Source organism: Pinus tabuliformis, chromosome X, assembly GCF_031772625.1.
Source record: "Pinus tabuliformis cultivar Carrire ecotype Pingquan chromosome X, CPIR1, whole genome shotgun sequence".
NCBI lineage: Eukaryota > Viridiplantae > Streptophyta > Pinopsida > Pinales > Pinaceae > Pinus > Pinus tabuliformis.
In genome coordinates, this window is record NC_142308.1 from 1,356,326,402 (window position 1) to 1,356,354,170 (window position 27,769).

The window sequence follows — 27,769 nt, forward strand, 5'->3', positions numbered from 1 at the left end:
GGCGAGTCGGGCTAAGCTTGGCCCGGACTCTGCCTTCACCAAGGCTGTAATGCAAAATCTGGGGAAGGAAGGCTCACCTTCCTCTCCAAAAATTCACATTCCTATCCAGCACTAGCCTCCAAGACTGTTTTGCACATTTATGGAGGATAGTGGCTACTTGGCCCAAGAAATTGCGCAAATCTGTCCCTGGGCCTACAGTCCTTCCCTTCTAGAATTGCGCATTGTGCAATCCCAACAGTCAAGAGCCTAACTGGATTGTGCATTTCGTAGATCCAACACCTAGTCCTGCCTCCTAGACAACCCAGACTGCCTTTTGCACAGTTCTGGAAGCCAGTCACCCAGCCTCCCAATAAAATTTGCGCAATCTTGCTCATCAGTTTCCCAGGTATGTGTTGTGTCCTTCCCCAAATTTGCTTTGTCTCAATTGACAAATTTATTACCATGCATGTTTATTGTTGCCAAATCTTTCAGGTGTTCATCTATCTCAATGGCTTCTAAGAGAACAGGATCACAAGACACTTATGGAGTTGTAGCTGGAGCAGCAGCTGAGCAAATGTCCTCTAGTCTGCCAATCTACAAAGATACGAAGCTGTATCTAGACAAGGACATCAAACTAAAGTGGAAAGAGGTTAATGAAACATTTGTAGGAACTTTTGGGGAAGACGTCGAAGGCCGTCAGGTGTACATGAACATTCATAAGTCCAACTTCTACCGGATTGCATGTAGATACCCCGTGTTCCCAATCACAAACATGATTCACTGGATCGTCTCTCATACTGACCCCGAGACGATGACCTTGAGCAGTGTCAGTGGGATGAATCTTGTCACATTCTGGGCACAATATTACGATGATATGTATCATACGTCAGAACTCGTGACTATCATGACTCCTCCATTTAGCTTGCCCAACAGCAAAGCTAACTCCAGAGACATTTTGAAGGAGTGGGTTAAGGAGTCAGCTCATTTCAGGATGACACCCAACCAGATCTATAAGAAAAATATATTGAGGAAGGCATACAAATACTTGGTCATATTCACATGTTGACTGAGTGGCCAAGCAAGCACTAAAACCTTTCTTCAGAGTTAGGTGATTGCATTGGACCAATTGGCTAGAGAAGGTAAACCATGCAACTGGTTTGGCATACTGGCTCATCAGCTGAAGTAACAAGTCACGAAGGCTCGATAGTCACACAAAGGTATGCATGCAAATATTTACATGTCCACCTATATCCTAGATGCGGTCTGTGCCTGGCATGAGTTCTCGGGCTTGGAGTGGGCATGATCACCGACGAAGATTGTTGTCAACACATATTTTAAGTTGTTTTCTGATTGCAACTTCAGAGGGGTAATCATACAGTTGTCTGACCATTTTGTCACCCTAGTGTACAGGATGATATTCGAACAGGATCCACCTTGCATGTCAGAGGAAGCAATGGAGGCGTTGTTAGGCCTTGCAAATTCGTTTGTCTCATCGTCTAACACTTTCATCCGAATGTTCAGTGCGGAGAAGACTTCGCATGTTCTGCCAAAGTTTTCCTTGGACGTACTTGACATGTAGGAAGTAGCATATCACATCTCGGCAAGATTGACAGCTAGACTGCAACGGAAGAAGAAGGCACCTTAGCCCACTCTTCCGTTGTGGATTGGGTTATATGAGATATGGAGTATCAAGCAAGTGGATGTCGAAGAAGAATAGATGAAGAAGTACCTATTCGATCTCCAAAGCTTCAACTCGTATGACCCACATTGCATTGTGAAGGATCACTGAATAAGAGTTCACTCCAACTGGATCCATGGGGCATTTCATTGGGCCGAGGAAGACTCATGGAGGTATTGCTACAGTTCCTCCAGATCCAATAAATAGGTCGGCATTTCCGTGGAGTGGTTAGCAAAGCAACATGAAGCAACATCATGGAGAGCACCAGTAGTAGCAATAGTAGCAGCAACAACAGAGCCAGCAGAGCCAAGCTTGTGCAGGACAAAGGGAAGAGGAAGATTGTTGATCACATGTAGGAGGAGCAAAGCTGCAAGTTTCTAGTAGATCCACTTGTACAAAAAGCAGCTATGGTTATTCAGGCAAAGAGGCAGCAATTCGACAAGCGCATTGCGCGAATACATAGGGATAAGAAGAGAATGGGAGAAGCAGAGAAACAGTTACATGATCTAAGGGAGCAACTTCGGAAAGAACAAGAGTTGCACCAAAAAGAGAAGGAAGCACAACAGAAACAGATACAACAGGGGGTGCATCATGTGCAGACAGACAAAGTAGCGCTCGTGCAAGAAATTGATTCAGATGAACAGCTGGCATCAGGTGAACAAGGTCAACCGTCATAGGGGCAAGAGTTTTATCATGAGATAGAACAGGGGCTTGAACAGTTGGATGTAGACATTGAGCAGCAGGAGTTGGAAGAGGACACTGACCTCATGCCTCACCACAAAGAGGTCGACTCACCCACTTCAATGCATCCAAATGATGATCAAGTCTCAAATGACCAAGGAGCCACTGAGATCCTTGGTGTTCAGCCAGAAGCAGAGATGCATAACATCTCCTTCGATGAATCTCATCACAGAGTTGTGCAGTCTCACAGAGTACCGACTCTGGAAGACCAGACATCCCCTGCGCAAGTTGAAGAATGAGTGACCGTGACTGATGTGCACAAGCATCCAGCTACTTTGGCTGATGCAACTAGAGTGTGTGCTGAAGCCGCTAGCTCAAGTGTTTGTTTCCTCATAGCTGAGAATGAGAAAATAGTGAAGGAACTACAGGTGGCCAAGCAAGGAGGAGACTTGGTGACAATGTCTACTTGAGGTGAACTGAAGAAGGCAATACTAGATGAAGTATTGTCCCTTGATACAATTATGCGAGCATTGCACTCCAAGTTTGGTATCATGTACCAAGTAGTCATCCATCTCCATGGATGGCACCAATGATGTGCAAGAAGAGCACGCATCTTGAAGAACATACATGTTGCTATTGATAACATGCAAGCATGGATGATGACGTACAAGGGAGCCCCACTTCACTTACCAAAGATGATGAGGGACAATGTGGTCGAGCTACAAGCATGTATTCGGAGTCAGAGCTAGAACTATGAGGACCTACTAGAGTCAGATCCAGAACTATGAGGATCTACAACAACTCATCACTAGCATACATGATTCCCATGCACGAGTATTCAAGAGCAAAAAAAATATGAATAGACATTAACAAAATTTTTGGAGTACATATCATTTATTTAGGAGAGGAGAGGAGAGCAGAGCAGAGCAAAGCACTCCATGATGATGGCCACACAGTCGTTTTTGGGGTTCAGGCATGGATAGCATTATTATCATGGCCTCCGGTGGCAGCGAATGTGTTAAGGAGAGCTAGAGTGTTGTTGATCAAGTCTGACTCATTCTTCACCACCACCCTCACCATCGCTTGAACCCTCCCTTGCACCTTCACATCCTCAAATCTGCTAAGGCAGGAGTCTTGGTTGGTGAAGGTGGTGCTCAAAAACATCTACATGTCGTTCACTTGGGCGTGGAAGGTGTTGCACTTCACTTGCTCCATCTCCTTCAAATATTTATGAATGTCATCAATGACGTCCTCGAAATTCTAAATACAGTCGTGCAAGGTCGCTCCTTCCCTATCACTCATCTTGGCACCTCTCTTTTCCATGTCAGCTGCCCAGATGGAAACTTTGCGGGCACTAAGTAGGCTCATGTTCATGGCCACCTTTACTAGGTCACTCAGCATGGGTTCAAGAGATCCGCCATGTCACGCCCCCAAGCCAGCGGTAGTCTTTCAACCGCTCTTAGCGAGGTGCGACACCATCGAACACTTTCTTTTCAACAATACTTATGTTCATGGACTACGCCTAATTCACTTCCTCTTACTTAGTTTGTGTTTCACAACCAAGTATTATTATGTTTAACCTTTATACCAATGAACACCCATACTCATTCATTATCAACAGCAATTATAACAAGAACACAATTGCACAGTATAAAGGGAGGGGCAACTCCCTGAACAATGAGTCTGCCCGAAATATATGTATTAATCAATCTTTCAACAATACAAGCTTTTACAAGTATTCTTGGAAAAATCCAAGGCTATACTTAGCCAATTTACAATCACAGCAAAACTGCCTTTTATTCACCTTTGTGCACACCTTGCACGATGGGCGGGTGCTCACCCAAGCTACCAAGACACCCTCGTCAAGTCTTGACACAAACCAGCACTTCAAACAACCCATGGGCACACCTTGCCCAATAGCTTCGTCTTTCCAAGTGTCACCTCCAACCATGCGGCTAACCAAGATCAGCGCATGAGCTATGCGCTCTCCTCTTGTCCCTTTCTGTGCACTTGAACTGCGCACTTCCTTATGCGAAGTTTCTTGGTCGAGTTCGTTGGTGAAAATGCCTCCCAACGCATTACAATATATATGTGTTGTAACATGTGGGTGGGCTGCCCAGCCGACCACCCAATCCTTACTTACACGCCCTTCTTCAATTGTTTTGCATGCCCAACTTCAAGTCAGCCTGCCCATCGTGTAGGTCGGCTCTTGAAGTTCATCGTTCCACGCTTCCAAAGAGTATAAGCTTCCATCGCAAATGTTTCGTCGCACTAAACTCGTTTGTTCGTCGCATCTCCGTGTGCCTTGACTCGCCGGTCTGCCCGCGCGCCCGCGCCGTGTGCACCAACTTGCTGGTTTGCCCGTGCCCGTTCTCAGCGTGTGCGCCAACTCGTCAGTCACCCGCGCCCGTGCTCAGCGTGTGTGCCAACTCGTTAGTCACCCACACCCGCACCCGGCGTGCGCCCCGACTCGCCTCTCGCTCGCATCGTGCCCGGCGTGCGCCCCGACTCGCCTCTCGCCCGCATCGTTCCCGGCGTGCGCCCCGACTCGCCTCTCGCCCGCGCGCCCATCGCATGACCACGCCCGGTTCGCCCAACGCCCAACCGCATGTGCGCCTGAGGACCTTACATCCTCCTCCACCTAAAATCATTGTCATCCTCGACAACATACCATCCCGGTAGCCATCCACCAAGATCATCAATATCCATGATGTCAATTCCCCCACATACGGCAAACATCCCTGCAACATATGTAGAACTCCATCTCCACCATGTCTCGCCTTAGTAACCAACTGTCACCAAGCTCACCATACCAAGGCATACACCTCAACGGTATGCTATACATCAGATATCATCTCAATCCATGATCACCGACCCTTTTGTCACAATCTCCACTGCAACATCCCGTGTCGACCTCATCATGTGTCATCATGTGAACCTCTGCCATGATACTCCAACAAGAGCTAACACACGTCTATCATGTGCCAACATCTCATCCCAATAGTAACATCATCCTGTACACTGGATCCCCTCATGACTCAAGCTAGTTGGGTAGCTAATCCAACCATACGCCCAAACCACAAGAATGCACATTCTTCCATCACCACCAGTCGTTTCTCAAAACAACCTGCCACATTCTTGACTCATCAAGAATCTATCTCCATAAGTGCAAACCATGCTCAGGTCCATGGAAACTCCATCCATCTCATCTGCAACATGTCATGATGCTTGATGCCAAGCCATCCCTGCATCATCGGTCATATCTGCTCAACATGCTTTAAGGACTCACTGCCATGAGCAGCTAACAATGAGCCCCATCTTCTCATCCATCTAAGAAGATGTAGAGGGAGTAGAGCCTGAAGGCTCTCCCTCACTAATCAACTCGATCCATCTATCAGGATCCTCAATCTCCATCCTTTGTAGATAAGCAACCCGGTCTTCTCCCTGGACATCCGGCCTCACATACACCTCCTCATCATCATCATCATCCTCAACCAACTCTAGCCTTCTTGACAAATCCAAGATGCTATCTGAAAGTGTCCTGATGACCAATGACTGCTCGGTAAGCTTTGCCTCAACAGTAGACAATCGCTTACTCATGTCTCCCATTCTCTTCTCATCCTCCATTTGCATCACTCCCAATTTACAATCAGGTCTTGTCACTCCAATGGTTGGCACACCAATGGGTACATCCTCCCTTCCATCATAAATGTAGAGCTTCCTCAAATGTGGAACAATCATAGCATCAAATTGTTTCATGAATTCCATCCCTAATACAGCCTCATAGTCATCAATCTGCACTATAGTGAAGTCAACCTTCCCTGCCCATTCACCAAGTGTAGTGTCCACCCTTTCAGCTATACCAAGAACTTCAATAGGAGGACAATTCACTGTCTTCATTTGTGCCTTTGTCAGTACAAATTTCAGCCTAATCCTTCTCACAGTATCTTCACCCATGAAGTTGTGAGAAGCCCCACTATCCACCATAGTGAGTATATCATCACCTCCAACCTTCATCCAAACATACTCCAACCTGTTCCTCTCAGGATCTCTCCGAGAGACCACCTCTGTAGTAGCAGAAACCAAGTATCTGCATCATCCCCACAGAAGCTCCTTCATTCTTTACATCATATTGTGCAATCGTAGCCACTTTCAGTCTAGAAGGACAATTCTTCATCGTATGTGGTCCAGCACATATCCAACACTTCAAGGCTTTCTTCGTCTTCGAACTGTCATCCGATTTCGAAGCATCATCCTTCTTCTTTTCTTTCGGCTTATCGGACTTCTTCTTCTTATCATCAGAAGTCTCATCATAATGCTCCACCAACCTGTCAATAGCAGCAAAAGCTTCCTCAAGTGTTCTAATCCTCTACCTCTTCACTTCATTGCGTGCCCAAGGCTTCAACCCAATAATGAAGTTGAACACCTTGTCCCTCTCTGCCATGTCAGGAAGTTCCAGAACCACACTTGCAAACTCCCGCTGATATGTCTGTAGGTTCCCTGTCTGCTTTATGAACTTAATCTTCATCCTTGCTTCCCATGTTTCATCCCGTGGACTAAAATGGGTCTGCAAAGCTTTCTTCATGTCATCCCACGAAATAATGTCACCAGCACTGCCATTGGAAATCTGATGCATCCTCCTTCGCCACCACATATTAGCATCATTTTTTAAGAACTGAGCAGCTACCTTGACCTTTGTCTCATCATCAGATAGACCCAACCGTTCCAAGTATTGCTCCATGTCCCATAGAAAGTTGCCAAGAGTCTTTGCACTCCTTGTACCATCATAAGATTCTGGTTCCTTGACTTTCACATGAGGCACTCCTCCACCTGAGTTATGCCTCACGGCCTTCTTCAACACCGCGATCTCATCCCTGGCTTCGTCAAGGGATTTCTTCAAGTCCATGATCTCTGCAAGACCCTGGTCCCTTGCTTCTTCAACCTCCTTGACCCTTACTTCAAGTTGTGTACACATAAGATCAGTGTACTCGTGTTGTGTCTGGAGTTCATCAAACTCTTCCTTCATCTTTGAGTTGGCCTCTTGTTCCTTAGTGAACAAGTCCATCTTCTTATCCCAGGAAGTTTCCATAACCTCCATCCTCAACAACACCTTTTCCATAAGTGTGATAGTAGCATCCTGCACATGACTAGACCCAGCCTGAGATTCAGCCGCCATCTCTAACAGCTTCTTCCTCTTTTGCAATCTAGTTTCGACCATCCAACAGCTTCACCAAGATGCCTGCAACCTGAACCAACCCTTGTTCCACCTGTGTGAAACGGCTTCCTTCACCTGCAAGTACCTGCTTCACTGTCACTTCGTCATGAGCAACCCTGCTCACCAGCTCCAAACCGAGCTCTGATACCAACTCACGATAGTGTAGTGGGATCAACACTTCTTCATCAACCCGGTCATCAGCCTGCTCTGATACCAACTTCACTTCGGTGAAGTTGTGTAGCAGCTTCAACCTTCAATGCCCGAATCAGCTGCTCTGATACTAACTTCACTTCGGTGAAGTTGTGTAGCAGCTTCAACCTTCAATGCCCGAATCAGCTACTCTGATACCAACTGTCACGCCCCCAAGCCAGTGGTAGTCTTTCAACTACTCTTAGCGAGGTGTGGCACCACCGAACACTTTCTTTTCAACAATACTTATCTTCATGGACTACGCCTAATTCACTTCCTCTTACTTAGTTTGTGTTTCGCAACCAAGTATTATTATGTTTAACCTTTATACCAATGAACACCCATACTCATTCATTATCAACAACAATTATAACAAGAACACAATTGCACAGTATAAAGGGAGGGGCAACTCCCTGAACAATGAGTCTGCCCGAAATATATGTATTAATCAATCTTTCAACAATACAAGCTTTTACAAGTATTCTTGGCAAAATCCAAGTCTATACTTAGCCAATTTACAATCACGGCAAAACTGCCTTTTATTCACCTTTGTGCACACCTTGCACGATGGGCGGGTGCTCACCCGAGCTACCAAGACACCCTCGTCAAGTCTTGACACAAACCGGCACTTCAAACAACCCACGGGCACACCTTGCCCAACAGCTTCGTCTTTCCAAGTGTCACCTCCAACCGTGCGGCTAACCAAGATCAGCGCATGAGCTATGCGCTCTCCTCTTGTCCCTTTCTGCGCACTTGAACTGCGCACTTCCTTATGCAAAGTTGCTTGGTCATGTTCGTTGGTGAAAATGCCTCCCAATGCATTACAATATATATGTGTTGTAACATGTGGGTGGGCTGCCCAGCCTACCACCCAATCCTTACTTACACGCCCTTCTTCAATTGTTTTGCATACCCAACTTCAAGTCGGCATGCCCATCGTGTAGGTCGGCTCTTGAAGTTCATCATTCCACGCTTACAAAGAGTATAAGCTTCCATCACAAATGTTTCGTCGCACTAAACTCGTTTTTTCATCGCATCTCCGTGTGCCTTGACTCGCCGGTCTGCCCGCGCGCCTGCGCCGTGTGCGCCAACTCGCCGGTTCGCCCGCGCCCGCACCCGGCGTGTGCGCCAACTCGTCGGTCACCCGCGCCCGCGCCCGGCGTGCGCCCCGACTCGCCTCTCGCCGGCATCGCGCCCGGTGTGCGCCCCGACTCGCCTCTCGCCCGGGCGCCCGTCGCATGACCACCCCCACTCCCGGTTCGCCCGGCACCCAACCGCATGCGCGCCCGAGGACCTTACACGCCATATGGAGAAAGCGCTGAAACACAGAGCTTTCGATACCGTGTCACCTTGCACGACGATTTGATAAATTCAACTATTTTGGTATCGCTGTGTTGGCGATTCACCTCCTGATCCGTCGTAGCTGAAGCCATTATCGCAGAGACTAGGATAATTAAACAAATTGTAGCGCGACGTGATTCCATGGAAATAATACAATGAAAAATCAGAGAACTAAATGATGGAAATACAATACAAAAACAAAGAACCAGAAATGAAAAGCACCCAATGTGAACGCAGGGACAGAAGAGAGTTGTAAGTGGGCAAGCGCGCTTTAATGCCCATATATAGTTGAGTTCACGTGCTTCTAGAAATGGTAAATTAGCCATTACACCTCACTGTCCCGGAGGATTGTCGATTTTGCGGAGAGCGTTCATTTGTTCGATGTTTTTGTTTCCAAGAACTTGACTGACACACATGCAGTCGGAGTAAACATCAGAGGTCATTTTTTTTAGGAGCAATATTGGAGGACGACTTACGAAAAATAAATTTAATGTTGTTTTATATTTTTATTTGATTTTGATGGTAAAGGTTGTTTCTTTGTATCATAAAAGTCAATTCCTAAATTTTATTGGCTAGCTATAACATGGCAACGCCCACGTCGGTTATGCAATTTCAGATTCTAATAGAGCTAGGTTTTAGTTATTTTTAATAATATATATACACAATACAGTAGATGTTAAGATACACATTTTTAAATTAAATCTATTGGGTAGGATTTAGTGTTTTTCTAATATTTTAATTTAAATATATAAAATATAAAATATTTCTGTGTGGGTGGTATATTTATAGTTTATGAAATTTTGATGTAATTAATATTGGAGTTGTCTTTAATGTGCCTTTTTGGATTTTTTTGTGTTAGACTAGAAAAGCTTCCAAAATGTATCTCACTAAAGGCAATTTGCTTAATATTAGATTTTATTTTTTACATAGATATTGTGTTTCCATCCTATTATTGGACTGAATTTATTACCATCATATTATTGGAGTGAATTTATTAATTCTGATATACATCCATATGATTATCTGGGTGTAAAAGTTGGCGAGCTATACTGGATTTTGGACAAGTATCATGCTTGATAAGATTATCTAGTTGTAAAAGTTAGCGAGCTTTACTGGATTTTGGATAAGTATCTTGCTTCCATAATACTCTATTGAGTCTATTAAAGCTTACCAACTTTTACAACTGGAAAACAATATTTTTTGGACCCATAGTCTATCTAATAGAGGAAATGGTCCTTTTCCGAGCTCTCTTTTTTTCCTGGTAAATTTTGTAGACGGAATGGTTCTTTTCCAAGGCCTTTTTTTTTCCTAAATAAATTTTATTCAAAATCCAATACAGACCTTTTCATATCACAAGTTTAAGTTGTCTAATTTGCAACTAGATTTTCATAGACCAAAATCTATTTATGCATCCTAAAGTGTATTTTACACAACAAGAAGTCACAATCTCCCTAGAAACTTCCGAAAAAAATCTATTTCCACTATTAGTTGTAAAAAATCCATTTCCACTATTAGTTACATTCTGTTGTTTATACATAATACACTCTGTTGTTTTTAAATAAGTATAGCACTTCTAAATATTCCATCGAATCTGTTAATATTTGTTAAATTTAGTGCTTGCAAATAGTAAGTTGAACCAAATAGTTTTCACAAACTTTCTTAATTCAAAAATCATATACATTCATAAGAAAATATTCAACGATATGCATGTTAAATCCTCTATTGCAAGATTGAGATGTTTTATGAGTTCTACAACTCACTGTGAATAGGTGTTGCTAGATAATATTATGTTAATTTACATAGACCCAAAAATAAATAAATAACTATGTAGATAGCTATGTATTATGTATGTGATAATATTTAAAAAATATATCATCTTAATCTTAGATTTATTATGTATTAATAATTACTTAATTTCTTAAGTGTAATTGAATTGGAAAAAAAATTATGCTCTTATAAATTTTATCCCGCTCAATGATGTAGGTTAAAATGGATCTTTCTAAATAAAATGTTTATAGAAATCTTTTGTAAAGTTTCATAGTCATAATATCCTCATAGTAGGGATATTATTATTATTATTATTATGAAATCATCACTTTTGTATGCATAAATAGATTCAATGTCCTCTAATAAAGGTAATGCAAATAAAATTTATAATATTAAATCCAATATGAATCCTCCCAATTTTTTTTCCAAAGATGCCTTCTTTCTAGAAATACCAGTGCCCATCTCAAAAATATGTTTTTACAAAAAAAAGTAATTCCTTGTATTGCATTGGCAAATCATATAAAAAGTAACGTCACTAAAATGATTCAATACCCTTTAATAATAGTAATGCATCTAACATTTATAGTATTAAATCCAATATGAATCCTCTCAAAAAAAATTTCCAAAGTTGCCTTCTTCCTAGAAATACCTGTGCCCATCTCAAAAATAATTTTCTACAATTTTTTTTTTCCTTGTATTGCATTGACAAATCATATAAAAAATAATGTCACTAAAATGAGGGGAACTAGGAACTCGTGATTTGGCATGGGCCAAAATCTCTAAAGGCACTCCCATATGGGGTCCCATTCCAAGGGGCAATATTAATCATTCAACATGTATACTATCTCTCCCCTCTTGTTCTAAACCTATGAAATTTAAAGATAAAACACATGTTCACATAAATATACAATATCTTTTGGCACATAGGATACATGGTAAAATATAATTGATATTTTACCATAAATTTTGCTCCCAAAATTTGTTTTAAGAATGGATAATACCACTGGAAGGGTCAAAATAATGAGCAGAACTCTGACATTATATAATTTTGAAAATTTTATACAATTTGTTTTATATCTCCAAAATAAAAATGTGGCCATCTTTTGACACTTAGAGTATATGGCGGATGAAAAAAAAACCCTATAGCTGTTGTTAGTAGTTTGGCTCTTGGTAAATATTTGTTGAAAAAGCAACAATAAATTCTTAATTTAGTTTTGCCCAAAATTAATTAAGATAAATTTCAATTCTAATTTCTTTTCCACTGGAAAAATCAGTAATTTTCATTATATTTAGAAAATTACATATAGTAGATGCCGTTGGCATATGCTGTAGTGTTCATACAAAATCCACCACGCAGGGTGATGTATCAGAGTTTATACAAAATGAAATAGAAACAAAACTGAGTCTGTCTGTATAGCCTGTTCGAGATCACGTGGGATCTATTTGCATACAGTATGATATCCATATCTATATACAGTTTTTCATCAAAGACAAAATTGCAATATTACTGTCGGCTACCGGGACTGTTGTCCCGCTGATCTCTCTGGTCTATGTATGGCCTATGATAAAACCTGTGCTCTTCCGTCCCCTGCTGCTCCACAATTAGCCATTCGCCTCTGGGAAGTATCGTGGCCTCTTTGGATAATTTGTCAGCCTCGCTGTTATGTTCTCTGTAAATGTGTAGACAAGAGAAATGATTAAATGCTGCCTTGAGTGTAAGTGCATCATATAATATATTGCTGAGAGTGTGTGTATGACAAATAGTGGCATTATTGATCCAATTAACAACCGTCATTGAGTCCCCAAGTATGTTAATATTTGTACACTGATGTGTCAATGAGAAATGTAATAGATTTCGAATGGCCAAGAGCTCTGCGAAATTATTTGATCCTCTGCCAAATCCCATTTTTACAAGGTATCTATGGTGTTCATTGATATGCAGAACAAATCCACCTCCACATCCAGTTTGATTCGCAGCCCCATCGAAGAAGGCCCACGGGGTCGATTTATCAATTGTGGGATGAGCCTGTATCGTCCTGGTTCGAGTGGGGGGAGGGTCAGGTAATTCTTGGTACACGGCAACGATGGTTGCTTCTGTACGGGGCCAGCACACAACCTGATCCTCAAAAATTACTCGGTTCCGTGCTAACCAGATGTGCCAGGTTGCCACGAGGGGGAGGTTTAGGAGCTTGGAACCCGGGTGGCAGTGATTCCAGGCAGTCCATGCACCCGAAATGTCATCACCATTCCAGTTCCCCGAAATGCCAAGTTGTGTGCAGATGTTGTTCCATAGAGTGTGAACTGCCGGGCAATGGAGGAATATGTGGGCCGAAGTCTCTGATGCCGCTTTGCAGAATGTACACCAGGAAGGTCCATAGATGGATCTGCGAGTAAGGTGTTCGGCCGTGGGAATGGTATCTTTGAGGACACACCAGAAAAATAATCTGGTGCGTGGAGGAGCATTCAGCTTCCAAATGTCACGCCACCACGATGGCGATGGCTCCGGTTTTCTGTGAGTAATAAGTGCGCTGTACCCAAACTTAGGCGCATAGATACCATTGTCCGCCTTACACCAAATAAGTTCGTCAGATCCTTGTTTGATGCGGATATGGGATTCGGTCAATGCAAGAACATATTCACTCCATTCCTGATGCCACTGCGGAGGAAGGTCAAGTTGCTGAGCCGATTTCCAAGCTTGAGTGAAAATGTCTGTGCGCAGCTGATCAGCAATATGAGCAAAATTCCGAATGTCTCGATCATGAAGGAATGAAATGAGATCTCGGTTGAGGATGTGTCTGCCCCCACTATTAATCCAAGGATCTAGTCCAATCCTGCCCAGCGTTCCATCGTTTATTCTCCATACTAGATTATCCTGGATGAGGGGAAGGGAGTGTATCAGGGCCTTCCATATTGATGAGCATCCCTTCGATGTCCAAGATGGTAGTCTAGCCCAATCCAGAATGTTCAGAGGCCAAATGTATTTGTGATAGGATACTTGTGCCCATAGATTTTGGCTGGTTAATAGTGTCCATCCCATCTTAGCAGCAAGAGCCATAGCGAAGTCGGGTAGGTCTTTGAGACCCCAGCCACCCCATTTTTTGGGCAAGGTGATTTTCTTCCAGCTAATCCATGCAAATATTCTTTTGTCCTGGTTCCCATTCCATAGGTATCGATTGCACAGCTGCTTCAAACGGCCCAGAATGTTCCTCGGTATCCACGCAAGTGCCATCCAGAAGACCGGGGTGGCCTCTAGGACAGACTTAATGAGTACCAATCTGCCAGCCCTGGATAGGAATCTGAAGCTCCAGCCTGAGAGTCTTTTTTCCAATTTGGCGACCAACCACGCCCAATCAGCAATTCTTTGACAAGTAGGCTTGAGTCTGAACCCCAAGTATTTGAGTCCTCTATCCAGAGGGAGAACAATATAGGGAAAAACCTGAAGGGCTAGCTGGGATTCCTGTACCGTAGTATGGGAGCATGAGATAGAGGATTTAGTCTGATTTGGAAGCATACCTGTAGCGGCAGAAAAAAGAAGAAGGATCTTTGAAAAGGACCGAGAGTCTCATACACTGCCATCAAGAAGGATAAGAACATCGTCCACGAAGAGCAGATGTGTGAGGAAGCATAAATCGGATATGCGAAGGCCCCGGACATCACCAGCTCTCTTAGCAGAGTCTATGAGGCAACTTAGGCATTCCATGACCAGAAGGAAGAGCAGGGGAGAGAGGGGGCATCCCTGTCTCAATCCCCTTTCAGAATGAAAAAAGGGAGAGGCCGAACCATTTATGAGGATGCTGAATGTTGGGGAGGATATACAGGCCATGATCCATGAGATGTAGGAGTGAGGAAAACCCAAGTGGATTAGGATCATTTTGATATAGAGCCAGCTGACCCGGTCAAATGCTTTTGAGAGGTCAATTTTGAGGAGGATGGCTTTAAGGTGCTTGGACCATATAGAGTGTATAGCTTCTTGGGCCAGGCCTATGGCCTCATGAATCTGTCTAGATTCGAGGAAAGCAAATTGTTGTGGGGCAATGGACCTGGAGAGGATTGGTCTAAGACGATTAGCAATAGTCTTAGAGATGATTTTGTAGAGGCAATTGCACAAAGAGATAGGCCTGTAGTCATCAAAGGATTCAGGGGTATCAGTTTTTGGGATGAGAGCAATGAAGGTTGAATTGATGGCATGGTAGATGGATCCAGTAGCTCTGCTCTCCTCGACCACCCCCAACAGGTCCTGCCCCAGGACCTCATAGAAGGCTAAATAAAATTCAATGGTCCATCCATCCGGGCCAGGGCTCTTGTCTTTTTTGAACCACTTCAGTACTCCTTCCAGCTCCTCTGCCGTAACCGGATCATTTAGAGCCTCTACATCCTCTTCCTCAACAAATCTCGGGAAGTGATTTTCCACATTGATGATATCAGGAAGATTAACATCACGGGGGCACTTGTATAGTTCCCTGAAGTGAGAGATGCCCAGATGAGCGAGCTTGTTAAAAGTGTCTGCTATTTCTCCATCAGGTGTGGGGAGCTTCTAGATAGTATTAGATACTTTCCTGCTCTTAGCAAAGCTATGGAAGAACTTCGTGTTATCATCCCCGGCTTGAATCCATAATGCCCTACTCCTCAATCTTATGGTTTCCTCTCTCTCTTTGAGGATTTTTGCTTTTTGATTCTCCAATTCAATCAGCCTGCATTTATCAGCTGCTGTAATGAACCCCAACCCCCTTTCGTCAGTAAGAGAGCATAATTCAGCTTCAATATGAGTAAGTTGAGCAATGTCTCGAGCCTGTTTCTCCTTTGCCCATACAATAGATATATGTTTAATTTCCGAGAGATTCCTGCAGAATCCTTTAGCAAGTGATTCTGATCCATTGATAGGGTGAGAGGACCAGTAATCAGATATCATCTTGACATATGATGGGTCCTTCAGCCAGGTATGATTAAATTTGAAAGGTGCTTTGGGCTTCTTGAAGGGACCCTGAATCTCCAGGTATATTGGAGAATGATCTGACCAACCCCCCGAGCCAACCCATTGTTTGTAATGTTGCAGTCTCTGAAGAAGAGTCTCCTTCATAAGGAATCTGTCAAGTCTGCGGGCTAGTGCAGCGTCCCCCACCCATCTGTTCCTCCATGTGGGAAGAATTTTCTGCATGGGAATATCCATAAAATTTGATTGCTCAAGTAGATTTGTCATGAAGTCTGTAATGGAGTCAATTTGAGCCGCCGATCCCCATGACTCCCTGTACCCCAGAGAGAAATTAAGGTCTCCTCCGATAACAACCCGGTCTTCACCCATAATGGTAAGTTGTAGAAGATTCTGCCAGAACGATTCTCTCTGGGTACAGGGGGCATAAACATTGACAATGCGAAGGTTCATGCCTAGATCAGCTGAGAAAATGTCCAGCCCTAGAAATCCTGATCCTCCCCAAGTCGAGTCCACCTTAATAGAATGAGGGTTAATTCCAATGGCCAGACCACCCGATCGGCCGACGGCATCAATGGCTGAGTAGGTCCAGCCAGGAGTCAAGGCTTGCATGGCTCGAGTAATCTGATCTGCGGAACAGAGGGTTTCTTGAAGCATGATGATATCGATAGGTTCAGATTCTATGAGCCGCTTCATGGCTAGTTTCGTGGAGGAACTAGCCAATCCTCTACAATTGAAGGATAGGCACTTCATGAGGGAACACCTCTCGGGGTGTGTCCTGCTCTAAGGACCCCGTCAATGGTGGATTGCCGTCCAGATACTACCTCTGCCCCAGCTTGTTTAATAGCCTTTGAAAGATGAGATTTCCTACCCCTGGTGGTCAAGGTCCCACCCTCTGGTACCGCTATTCCCAGGCCCGAATGACAGATGGGAGGCTCTTTGGCTTGAGACCTAGATCGGAGGAAATATGTTTGGGGAGGGGAGGGTTCCGAGGTTAAAAGGGAGGGGCAAGCCAAGGGCGAGGAAGTGGTAATAATGGGATCAGGGGGGAGGATGATAATGCATAGTGAACCATGGAGGTCTGTGAGGTGGAACCACAATCATTCATCACATCAATAGAAGAAAATATGGGGGATGAAAGAGTACCCGAGACCATACCAGCTTCTGCTGCTGAGCGAGCCTTGGTCCTTGGCAGAGAGGGTTGCCGCAATCCCGGATCGACCGCAGCTGAGGTAGTCGCAGGGGGCGGTCCCGAAGAGGTAGGTCGAGAGGTAATAGGAGAAGCTGCTCTGGTTGGAGCCGGAGTAACCCTCGGTGATTCTTCAGCTTTCTTGATGAGTGGACAATCCTTTATGAGGTGCCCAACTTTGTGACAATGCCTGCATCGGAAGGGGACTCCTTCATAGTCAAGGATCTGCACCCTGATACACCTTCCCCACTGAAGTGTGATCTATTCTTCGAGTCCATCACGGGTGTCTAAGTGGACCAATATACGCGCTAGGGTTCGGTTTCGAGATTCAACAAATGTGCGATCGTAATCCAAATATGTCCCCAGGGCATTCCCGATCCTGATGAAAACTTCTTCCGCCCAAAACTGCAGTGGGAGGCCAGGCAGGCATACCCAAATCGGTCCGGCGCCGATCTGTTCTCGTTCTGGATCAAAGAGGGGGCTCCATCTCTTAAGGAGGACCGGGGCCATTTCGATATGCCAATATTTGGCCAAAACTAGATTAGTGTGACTTTCCTTGGAGAATTGTAGGGAAAACCATCCTCTGGGGAGAACATGGACCTCAGGAAGGTCAAATAGCACACCGCCCCAGATTTCCTTCACCCATTGCTTAAGCCGTTTCGTCGAGTATGCCCTGCCCCGGACATGCCCTACCAGAACAGTGTTGGCCATGTCCATGAGATCGCTGAGAGACTTAGATTCGTCGAACCTGATGGTGATGTCTTTTGCCGTAGCCTTTATGCACTTGGTCTTCTTTTTGCAGGTGCGAGGAGCCGACGGATGGTCGACCAAGGGGTTTGTTATACCGTCCAGAGATGAGGGTTTTGCGGGCTTGATTTTGACAGCAGGAGTTTCGAAGCAGCCGGAAGGACGGGCTCCCGAAGATGATGGATTGGATGCAGGGGGTACCGGCGGGGGGGGGGAGGGCGCCGAAAGGAGAGGGTGGGCGAGCGGATCAAAAGAGGGCGAAGGGGGAGTGTGGGTAGCTAGAAAATGAAGAGAGCCCGGCGAGAGCGGGGGCACCTCAAATTGCAGAGAATCGATAGGGTTCCCTCCTGTAATGGACTGAGGAGTGCAATGAACAGGCAGCGAGACGGAGGGCGGGTACTGCGGCAGATCCGGTGCGGTCGATGATGAGGAAGGTGCGAACTGCGAGCGAGCAGCAAAACTGGGGATCCCGAATATAACCTTGTCCAGTGTAGGCTCCTCCGAGTAGTCCACCGCCTCTAGCTCCATAATGTCTGCCATAACTGTCTCCTGAACGGCGACCGAAAGCGACGGGTGGAGAATCCAATGGAGGAGCTGATGCGTGATTGACTCTGAGCAGTGACCGCGACGGTGATGCTGAGCGATAGCTGTGAAAACCCTAGCCGCGCCGATGCTGCAGTCGATCTCGGTGAAACCCTTTAGCCGAGACCTTCACGTGTGCACGCCATCAGAGCCCCCTCTTTCATCTGTAACTACCTTATACGTTAATGTGAAATTTGAATTCTAATTTCATAAAAATACTTGGAGGAATTTAACTGAAGTGATATGGCACTTATCACTCAGTTAAATCAGTTAATTTGAGTTGGATACACTTGAGTTAAGTTTTACATGATTGATTGCTAATTTGTAGCAATCCAGTTCAGTTAATTTGAGTTATTGTTAGTGTAACTAGTTCTTGTTGTTAGTAGAACTAGTGGAGGTTCAGTTGAGGGTGTGTAACTTTTTTCACACTAAGTGATCATTTGGTTAAATTTATCTATCAGCCTAAATTAACTCATGCATGCAGAGAATTAGAGTTCCCTAGTTGAGATTGGAGTTCAAGGGCGGTGTACTATAAGTTGTAGACAATTCCAAATTGTACATGTGGTGCATGCAATCAAAGAAGGGCCTGCAAGGATTGCACAATTACAAATGGGAATTTCCCCAATTAATAGGGGATAATTCCTTGAGAAATGACCCAAGGAAATAAGGACTTGGGGAGGCTTGGATTTGGTTAAGTATTGACCAAATCTTATCCAGGAAGTGGTGAGATAGATTATACTAGTGTAGAGGTTGCTCGGGCTTGAGCAAGCATTGCATTTCTTCTCTATTTTCTGACTAATGCAATATAGATAGGAATGGGTTTTGAGCAGTTGATTTCCCCTTAGATAAATCTTTAAGCATATGCGATTGAATATTGTCTCATGTTTATGTTGTGATTTATTGATCATTTAATTGTTTCCACTTATGAGTAGAGTAGATTCAAGTATTTTGTCTTACCAAATCACATAAGAAGTTTGAATCTACATGAAATTTATATATGGTATCAGAGAAAGAATCACAATATCAGAGAATAATTCGAGTTTTTGTTTGCAGGTGAATCGAATTTGTAGTATTATTCTTCGTAGCTCTAATTATATTGTTGGGAAGGATAAGATGGAGGCAGTGTTGGAAGATAACAATTCATAGACAATGATATTCCTAAGCCTCCAATAACTAATGCTCAAGATCTGGTAGAGTGGAATGAATGTGTGGCCAAGATGAGGAGGATAATACTTTAAGGAGTTCAAGATCATATTGATTCGAATCTCCATAGGAAGGATACCCCATATGTTTTGTGGCAAGGCTTTATAGACTTGTTTCATAACAACAATGATCATAGGAAGCTGGAATTGAAGGACAAGCTTCGGAAGATCAAGATGGAGAAGGGAGACACAGTAACACAATACTTGAGTAGGTTTACCCAATGCCAGGATGAACCTGGGAGTGTTGGTATTATAGTAGTTGAATATGTTCTCATAATCCTGACACTTCTAGGCCTTCCCAAGAGCTAGCACAACTACCAAGGTTCGGTAAATGCGAGGGAGAAGCTACCAAATTGGGAGTGATTGTGGTCCGAATTGGTGCAAGAAGAGAAAAGGTGGAACACTAGAGATGGAACCTCATCCAATCACGATAATGATGAGAATTGCACCTTGGATGTATAGGGAAAGAAAGGGAAAGGGAATAAATCCCAATCCAAAGGGTAGTCGAGTCAGGGTGACCAGAACAAAGACTCGTCGAAGATAAAATTATTTCACTGTCATGAATTGGGACATTATGCCACAAAGTGTGCACACAAGAAGGCGGTAAGAAGCCCTCAGGAGGAGCAGAAGGTGAAGATATTACTTCACAATTTGAACTTGATTTTTCCCCTCATCGCTTGTATGGTGAGCACTGTGATAAGTAGTGTGTGGTATCTACATAGTGGAGCATGATTCCATATGATGGGAAACTGATAATTCTTCATAGACTTGGGGGAGAAGCACCTCCAGATGCACATTGAAATGGGAGATGATGAAAGGTATAATGCTACTAGTATTGGTATAGTTACTTTTCAGAAGGATTATAACTCCTCTCTAAAATTAAAATATGTGATGTATGTTCTGGGATTGAAGAATAATATTGTTTTATTTGCTATGTTGGAAAACCATGGCTATGATTTGATATTTAGCGAAAGAAAGGATTTCCTGAGACACATCGCCACAAGATAGGTGAAGCAGATCAGGGTTCGGGTGAAGAATCTCTACAAATTGGATGTAGAATATTGTGGAACTTTGAACGCAAAAGCAGAGAAGGTGATGAGCTTAGAAATTAGTAAATTATGGCATAGAAGATTGGACCATTTACACCATGGAGCCTTGAATATCATGAAACAAATTTGTACAAGACTTCCTAACGGTGCATTGGAGTAGAGAGATACATGAAAATGGTGTACATTAGGGAAGTACACGGAAGCCACCTTCAATGAGCGACACAGTAAAGTGGACGCAGTCCTTGAAAGAGTTCACTCATATGTGTGTGTACCTTTCTTGATAGCTTCCATGGCCAAGGACATGTATTATGTGATATTTGTAGATGATTTATCATGAAAGTGATGGATCTTGTTCATGTAGAAGAAAGACTAGAAATTCTCCAAATTTGTTGAATTTAAAGCACTTGTTGAGAAAGATGTTGGTAGGAAAGTGAAGGATATCACGAGTGACAATGGTGGATAATATGTGTTGAATGAATTTGAGAAATTTTGTGCAAAAGAAGGGATTCAATGGGAGTTTACGACACCTCATAAGCTAGAGTACAATGGGGTGGTTGAGAGGAAGAATATAAGTATTGTGGGAGCTTCACAAGCCATGTTGCATGATCAAAGCCTATCGTTGCACTTATGGGTTGAAGCATGCAACATAATTGTTTATTTTCAAAACATGAGTTGTCATAGGATTCTTGGCATGACTACACTAGAGGAATTTTTTTCTGGGAAGAAAACAGATGTGTCACACTTCAAGTTTTGCAGATCATCATTTTACTATCATGTTTCAAAATCTGCAATGAAAAATATAGAGCCTACAACTAAGTTGGGCATATTTGTGGGGTACACTGATACACCTCAAAACTATAGTGTATACTTTCCATCTCTCAAAATGACAATTTTTCAGAAGAGATGTAAAGTTTGATGAGGAGAAGGAAATGAGGTGTTCCCTTGAGAAGGAGCTGCAGTTCCATTTAGAGCAAGAGCTCTTTGCTCCAAAGGAGGAACCTTAAGAAGTTGTGGAGTAGCCATAAGAAGAAGTATAGAGAGTGGAGACTTACACTCAAGCAGAGACATCCAGAGATGGAAGAAAGCACACCAGAGAAGTTGAAATATTATTGCATGATGCTAAAGAGAATGTGGGAGAACCCACATTACAAGTCAAGTAGTGGACATCACCAAATCGATACACTATCTACATGGCTATGATGAGTGAGCTTATAGATACTGAGCCATCCGCATTCGAGGAAGTAGTGCAACAACTAGAATGAGTTAATGGCACGGTAGAGAAGTACAACTACATTATCATAAACAATGTTTTGAAAGTGGTCCCAACACCAAAGGACAAGTCACTGGTAGGTTCTACTTGGAACTACAAGGTGAAGCAAGTAGTAGAAGGAAGAATTGAGAAATACAAGGCTAGATTTGTGGCCAAGGGGTTCTCTCAGGTAGAGGGAATTGACTATGAGGAGACCTTTTCTCCAATTTCAAGGTAGTCTTCAATAAGTCCAATTCTCGCTCTTGTAGTGAAGATGGGATGGAAGATACATAAGATGGATGTGAAGACATCATTCCTTAATGAAGTGATTAAGGAGGAGGTGCACATTAAGTAGACGAAATTATTTGAGACCTTGACAGAGAGTCGCATTTGTGCAGACTCAAGCGAGTGATGTATGGATTGAATCAAGCACCCCGTGCTTGGTAGAACATGATCGAAAATTATCTCACAGGGTTGGGCTTCAGCTAAAGTAAGACAGATGCAAACTTTTATCATATTGTTGATGAAGGTAAATTATTTATTACAATATTATATGTTGATGATTTATTTTTAACCAGTGATGAGAAGCCGATTAAGTCTTTCAAAGAGGATTTTGCAAGAGAATTTGACATGAAGGACGTGGGGCTTATGCATTATTTCCTCGGTAGGGAAGTATGGAGAAGAAATGGGGAATTGTTTGTCTCTCGGGGTAATTATGCCAACGCAATATTGAAGAAGTTCCACATGGAGAGAAACAAACCGATGGAGACTCCTCTAGAAAGGAATTGGAGGAAAGAAGATGCTACTTCAGGTGAAGTAGTTGAGGCTACCATCTATAGGCAGCTTGTGGGTTCACTTATGTATTTGGTGAACACACGATCGAGCATGTGTGTTACAAGTCTATTTTGTCACATCACTCCCAACATTCAGATCATTACTATTAGGGCTCATCAAACCCTAATTCAGTTGCTACATGACCTAGACAAGTCGTCACATTTAATGCCATCATTCCTGAGAGTTTCCTCGCCTGAAGACATCCTGAAATTACTCCTTGAGGAACTGACGCAACCTTGGTCAGGGGTAAATGCTCTGCAGAGCACTTAGGCCCATTCAAGCCTACTCTGTAGAGCACCTAGGCCCACTTTGACCTGCACTGGGTGAGATTGAGTGAAATCTTCATAGGGTTCTGGGAATATTTCTACATTCTAGACCATTCTAGAAGATTCCCACCTCTTATCATCTCCTATGAGCTCAAAATTGGATAGGGAATGAATCAAATAACCTCCTATCCTATCATCCCTTCCTCCATGGAAAATAACTCCCAAATTGGAAAGCCAATCAATGCCCAATTTATGACAAAACCACCTCCATTTCCCTATAAATTGAGCACTCATCATAGTGATGAGGGGCTGGACTTTGAAGAATTGTAAGGAGATACCGTTTGTTTGAGGTTTGATATCGTAAGCAAGTATTTTTATGCTACCGGAGTGTTGTGCTTTTGATGTGATGAAGGATGGAACTCAAGCTGGATGAGTGACATGGGATTAGACTTCTTTAGTTGTAACTCTTCCTTCTACTTAATAAAGCTATTTACACCTTTTCCAATATTCTTGTCTTTATGTATGATGATTATATGTGTAAATTCTTTTGATTCCATTTTCTTATAGTAGATATATCTCTTGCTTTGATTGGTTTTTGTCCTCTGTTTATGATTGCAGGTACTCATCGAGTGGATTCAGTTCGAGAAGGAGTGATGGGAGCTATTAAAAGGAGACAAAGGGAAGATAAATATAACAAGTAGGTCCCATTGTCTTATTTATCTTCTATAAGAAAAGGTTAAACTCTTTTATTTTGTTATTCTAAGTGTAGCTACCCGCTTAGGGAAGTTGTGCTTATCCGTATATGCAAAATTCCACATAATAAATTGGTGACTCTACTAGGGATCAACCATCATTCTGGGTAGTTTATCCTCATCATAGTACACCCTAGTAGACTTTACTTGCTTTCATTGATATTATTTCAGTCTTTTTGAAGTGTTTTTGGTAAAAAATTTGAGGTTATATGACTTTTGATTGGCCTTTCTGACACTAGCGTAGGCTTGGTTAGGGGACGACGCTCCGCAGAGCACTCTTGGCTTAGAGACAGTGCTCTATAGCACAATTACTCCAACTCTAACCTTCATTGATCCTCCTTAAGCTTAAAAACCCATCTTTGGCTTGGACTTTTCCAATTTTGCTTCTGAAGTTGTTTGTTTAAAGATCAATGTTTTTATGGTTATGAAATTAACTTGTATCTCTTCTCCCAGCCCTACTTTGACCTTGATTATTTAGTTTTTCTTAAGAGTTTTCTTTATCATTATCAATTCATTTTCAAAGTTAGTCTATATCAATTAGTATTTTCTGAAATTGAAGTGTCGTAAAGCCTTCATTTCTTTTAAAAAGAAACTGTCGTAAAGTCTTCGTTTCTTGTGAAAAGTATTGATTGACTGTTTGTGCATCTAGTTCCTTTTTGTTCATCCAAACACTAAAGGGTTGAAAAGAAAAAAATTCATTTTTCATATTGTAGTTTGCGAATGCTTGATAGGAATAACTAGGGAAATTTCATTAGGTGTGCTCTTTTCTCTTTGTCACAAATCTGATTGCTCTATCCCTTACTAGTTATGGTTTTCATTGTTAATTGACTAAAAAGAATGCTTATCATATTAGTTGCATTCTAGGAATTTCAAAAAACATCATGTGGTGAACTTGAAAGGAAAATTCTTAAGAAAAATCAACTTAAAATTAATATCAATTAACCTAATGGAGCATTGTCACCTAACGCAAAACATTTAGAGGTTCTCTGTTAGAGACGTGTTCCAACATTGTAAAACATAGCAGTTGTCGCTAACTTGTCTATTATACATTCTGAGTGTGATACCTCATTCCACATACATGAGTATATCATAGCTCATCCACGTACCTTCGGGTATATAGGGCGGTGTTACAATACGTAAAGTATAAAGGAATGCTATCACTGTGCGGTTTTGCATTAGACAACGCTAACACGGATTGGGCCTCCACGTACTTTTCGGTATATATGGGAGGAATACATTAGGTTTCCATCCATCCATAGGTAACCGAGTCGACCACCTTGTACACTGTGAGACACTGAACACAACATTTGGGGAGATTGCCTACACTTATGTTAAGTCCTTGGTTTAATGAGGCAGCATATTGCAGTTCACAGTTACTTGGTAATCCTTTTTCCTAGATCATCCCTCTTTTGTTTTGTTATGTTATTTTGATTAAAATAAAATTAATTGACCACGGATAACATCCTCCATGTCACTCCTTAGTTGATCTTAGGTTGAGACATATGGAAACAACTCTGTAATCCACTGATCAAGGAATTCCTTTTGAGGGGAATCCTAGTCCTTTTCCTCCTTTCAGAAATATTGGTGCTCCTTATATGGCTACATTGTCCCTTCTGGGACTTACCATTAGTTTTCCAATATGGTTGTTCTCAATCTCCTTGGCCCCACAAGTGAATATTCCTACAACTGGATAAAATCAACCTCCAGTTGATCCTAAAGTTGACCCTTTGCCTTCTTCTTCGGTTGTTTCTTCCTCCCCTTCTTCTTCTTTGCCTGGTGAAAGTACTGATACTAGTAACCAGGTGGCTAAGAAGAAGAAGAAAGGGAAGAAGAAGAAGAAGAAGCAAATTAAGCAGGGGGGCAACCAAGCAACCATTGATTTGAATATAACTTCTAATGAGAAACCATCAAATAAGTCTCACAAACTTCTATGTCCATGAAAACTTTGTACAGGAGACCATCTTCTTCGAAATGTTTTTGGTATTCCTCATATCTTAGAAGAATGGTCTTCTCGTTCACATCATCCTGTGTCATCAACTTCCGGACATCATGCTAGTGACACACCATCAACTAGTGGTATTAAAGTTCATGGAAAGAAGGGTAAATTTAAGTTTCCTTGTAGGTTATGTGAAGGGAATCATCCCATTCATCTCTGCCCCTATCTGGATGAAGTAAAAAAAGTGTTGGATAATCGTCCTGCTTCACCACAACGACTTCCATATGGCTATAGGAGACTCTCCCTTTATCCTTCACTTGTTGATAAAGTGACTGACCCAAATCAACCGTCGATCAAACCCACTCTCTCTGAATGTGAATCCCATGAGTCTATACCTGACCAATCACAGGTTGAGGAAACAGTTGACCCGATTTCATCTTCAATTAATCGTAGCTTTCCTGTAGAGAGTGAGTATGATACCACTCAAGTTCCTTTTGTTTCTTCAGATTCCAATGAGCTTGGAGGAAACCCTCCTATTCCATCAAGATAGGAGGAAAATCCTGCCATTCTCGTAGGTCAAGGGGGTAATTATCCCGTTCTTATGGTACCCCCTCGAAGTAGTCTAGTCACTTCCTTTGATTGGAATCGACTGGCAGGATGTCGTCTTCCTTCTTATGTGCCTTTCCAGATCATAGTACAGATTTGTAATATGATTGTACCTAGTACTATTATAGATGATGGTGCATCTATGAGTATCCTTTCCTCCAGTGCTTGGCAATCGCTTGGTTCACTGCTACTTGTGCCTATTACCCAGAATCTATTGGCTTTTAACAGAGGAACCAGTCAACCATTAGGGATCCTTCCTCAATTGCCTATTACTTTGGACGAAAAATTGTTTATCTCAATGTGATGGTAGTCCCAGGCCCTTTAGACTACAATTTACTTCTTGGGCGCGACTATGTTTATGGCATGGGAGCTATTGTTTCAACACTGTTTCGAGCGATGTGTTTCCTACATGAAGGCATAATTATCACCGTTGACTAGCTTTCATTTCCTGGTCCAAATATGCCTTCCAGTCAACCATCCTCCCTAAATTGTCCTTTTGTCCCAATGGTATCTTACCCACCACGGGTCAATTATGTGGCAACCCGTTCCATGCCTACATCAACTGATGATCAATTCCGTGATGTTGTGCATTATGTACTGGGGGCATTGGAACCAGATCTATCTAATGTATTTGTTGCTACTATCCCTTCCAAAGCATTTTTCTCCCATCTGATGAGAACCTCTTGGAAGTCATGACCTCTTATGGGTTGTGAACAAGTGTATGAGGATAGTTCATTGTCTTGTGTCAACCTCATTAAAAATGAAACAAAGGGTATGAGGTTAGTTCCTTATCTTGTGTCAACCTCGTTAAAAAATGAAATAAAGGGTATGAGGACAGTTCCTTATCTTGTTTCAACCTAGTTAAAAAATGAAACAAAGGGTATGAGCATAGTTCTTGTCTTGTGTCAAGCTCGTTAAAAAGTGAAACAAGGAATATGAGGATAGTTCTTTTATTGTGTCAAACTCATTAAAAAATGAAACATGTCTTAGAGCATAGTTACTTGTCTTGTGTCAAGCTCGTTAAAAAATGAAACAAGGAATTTGAGCAGAGTTCCTTGTCTTATGTCAAGGTCATTAAAAAATGAAACTAGGTCCCCTGGAGCAAAGTTCCAATTCGAGTCTTTGATTAGATCTCGTAAAATCCCAGTTGAGTCTTTCACTTGATCTTGAAAATGAACCTTCATTCCATCCACCTAATAGCCACGAGTAGTCTACATAGGTGAATGCAATGAAGCTAGGGGGGCATGCACCTAGAATCGAGTCATCATGCTGGGGGCATGTAAACCTATCTCAAGCCCAGTTTTTTCTTGTTTCAAGCTTGTGTAAAAATGAAACTAAATCCAAGCATAGTTTTTTCATTTCCAGCTTGTGTAAACATGGAACTGAATCTAAGCATAGTTTTTTCAATTCAAGCTTGTGTAAACATGAAACTGAATCCAAGCATAGTTCCCTATGGTTCAAGCTTGTGTAAAAATGAACACATACCCATTTTAACCCTTGTGATTGCCATTCTATCAGCCTCTTCCATTAGATGAGCCTTGGTTTTTCTCCTTCCATCATCGTTATCTGCTTAGCCAATC

General features: G+C 42.6%; 1 pseudogene; it reads right to left on the reverse strand.

Moving 5' to 3' along the window:
* Positions 1 to 3,307: 3,307 nt before the first annotated feature.
* On the reverse strand, positions 3,308 to 9,226 carry LOC149145122 (pectinesterase inhibitor 9-like; annotated as a pseudogene).
* Positions 9,227 to 27,769: the final 18,543 nt, after the last annotated feature.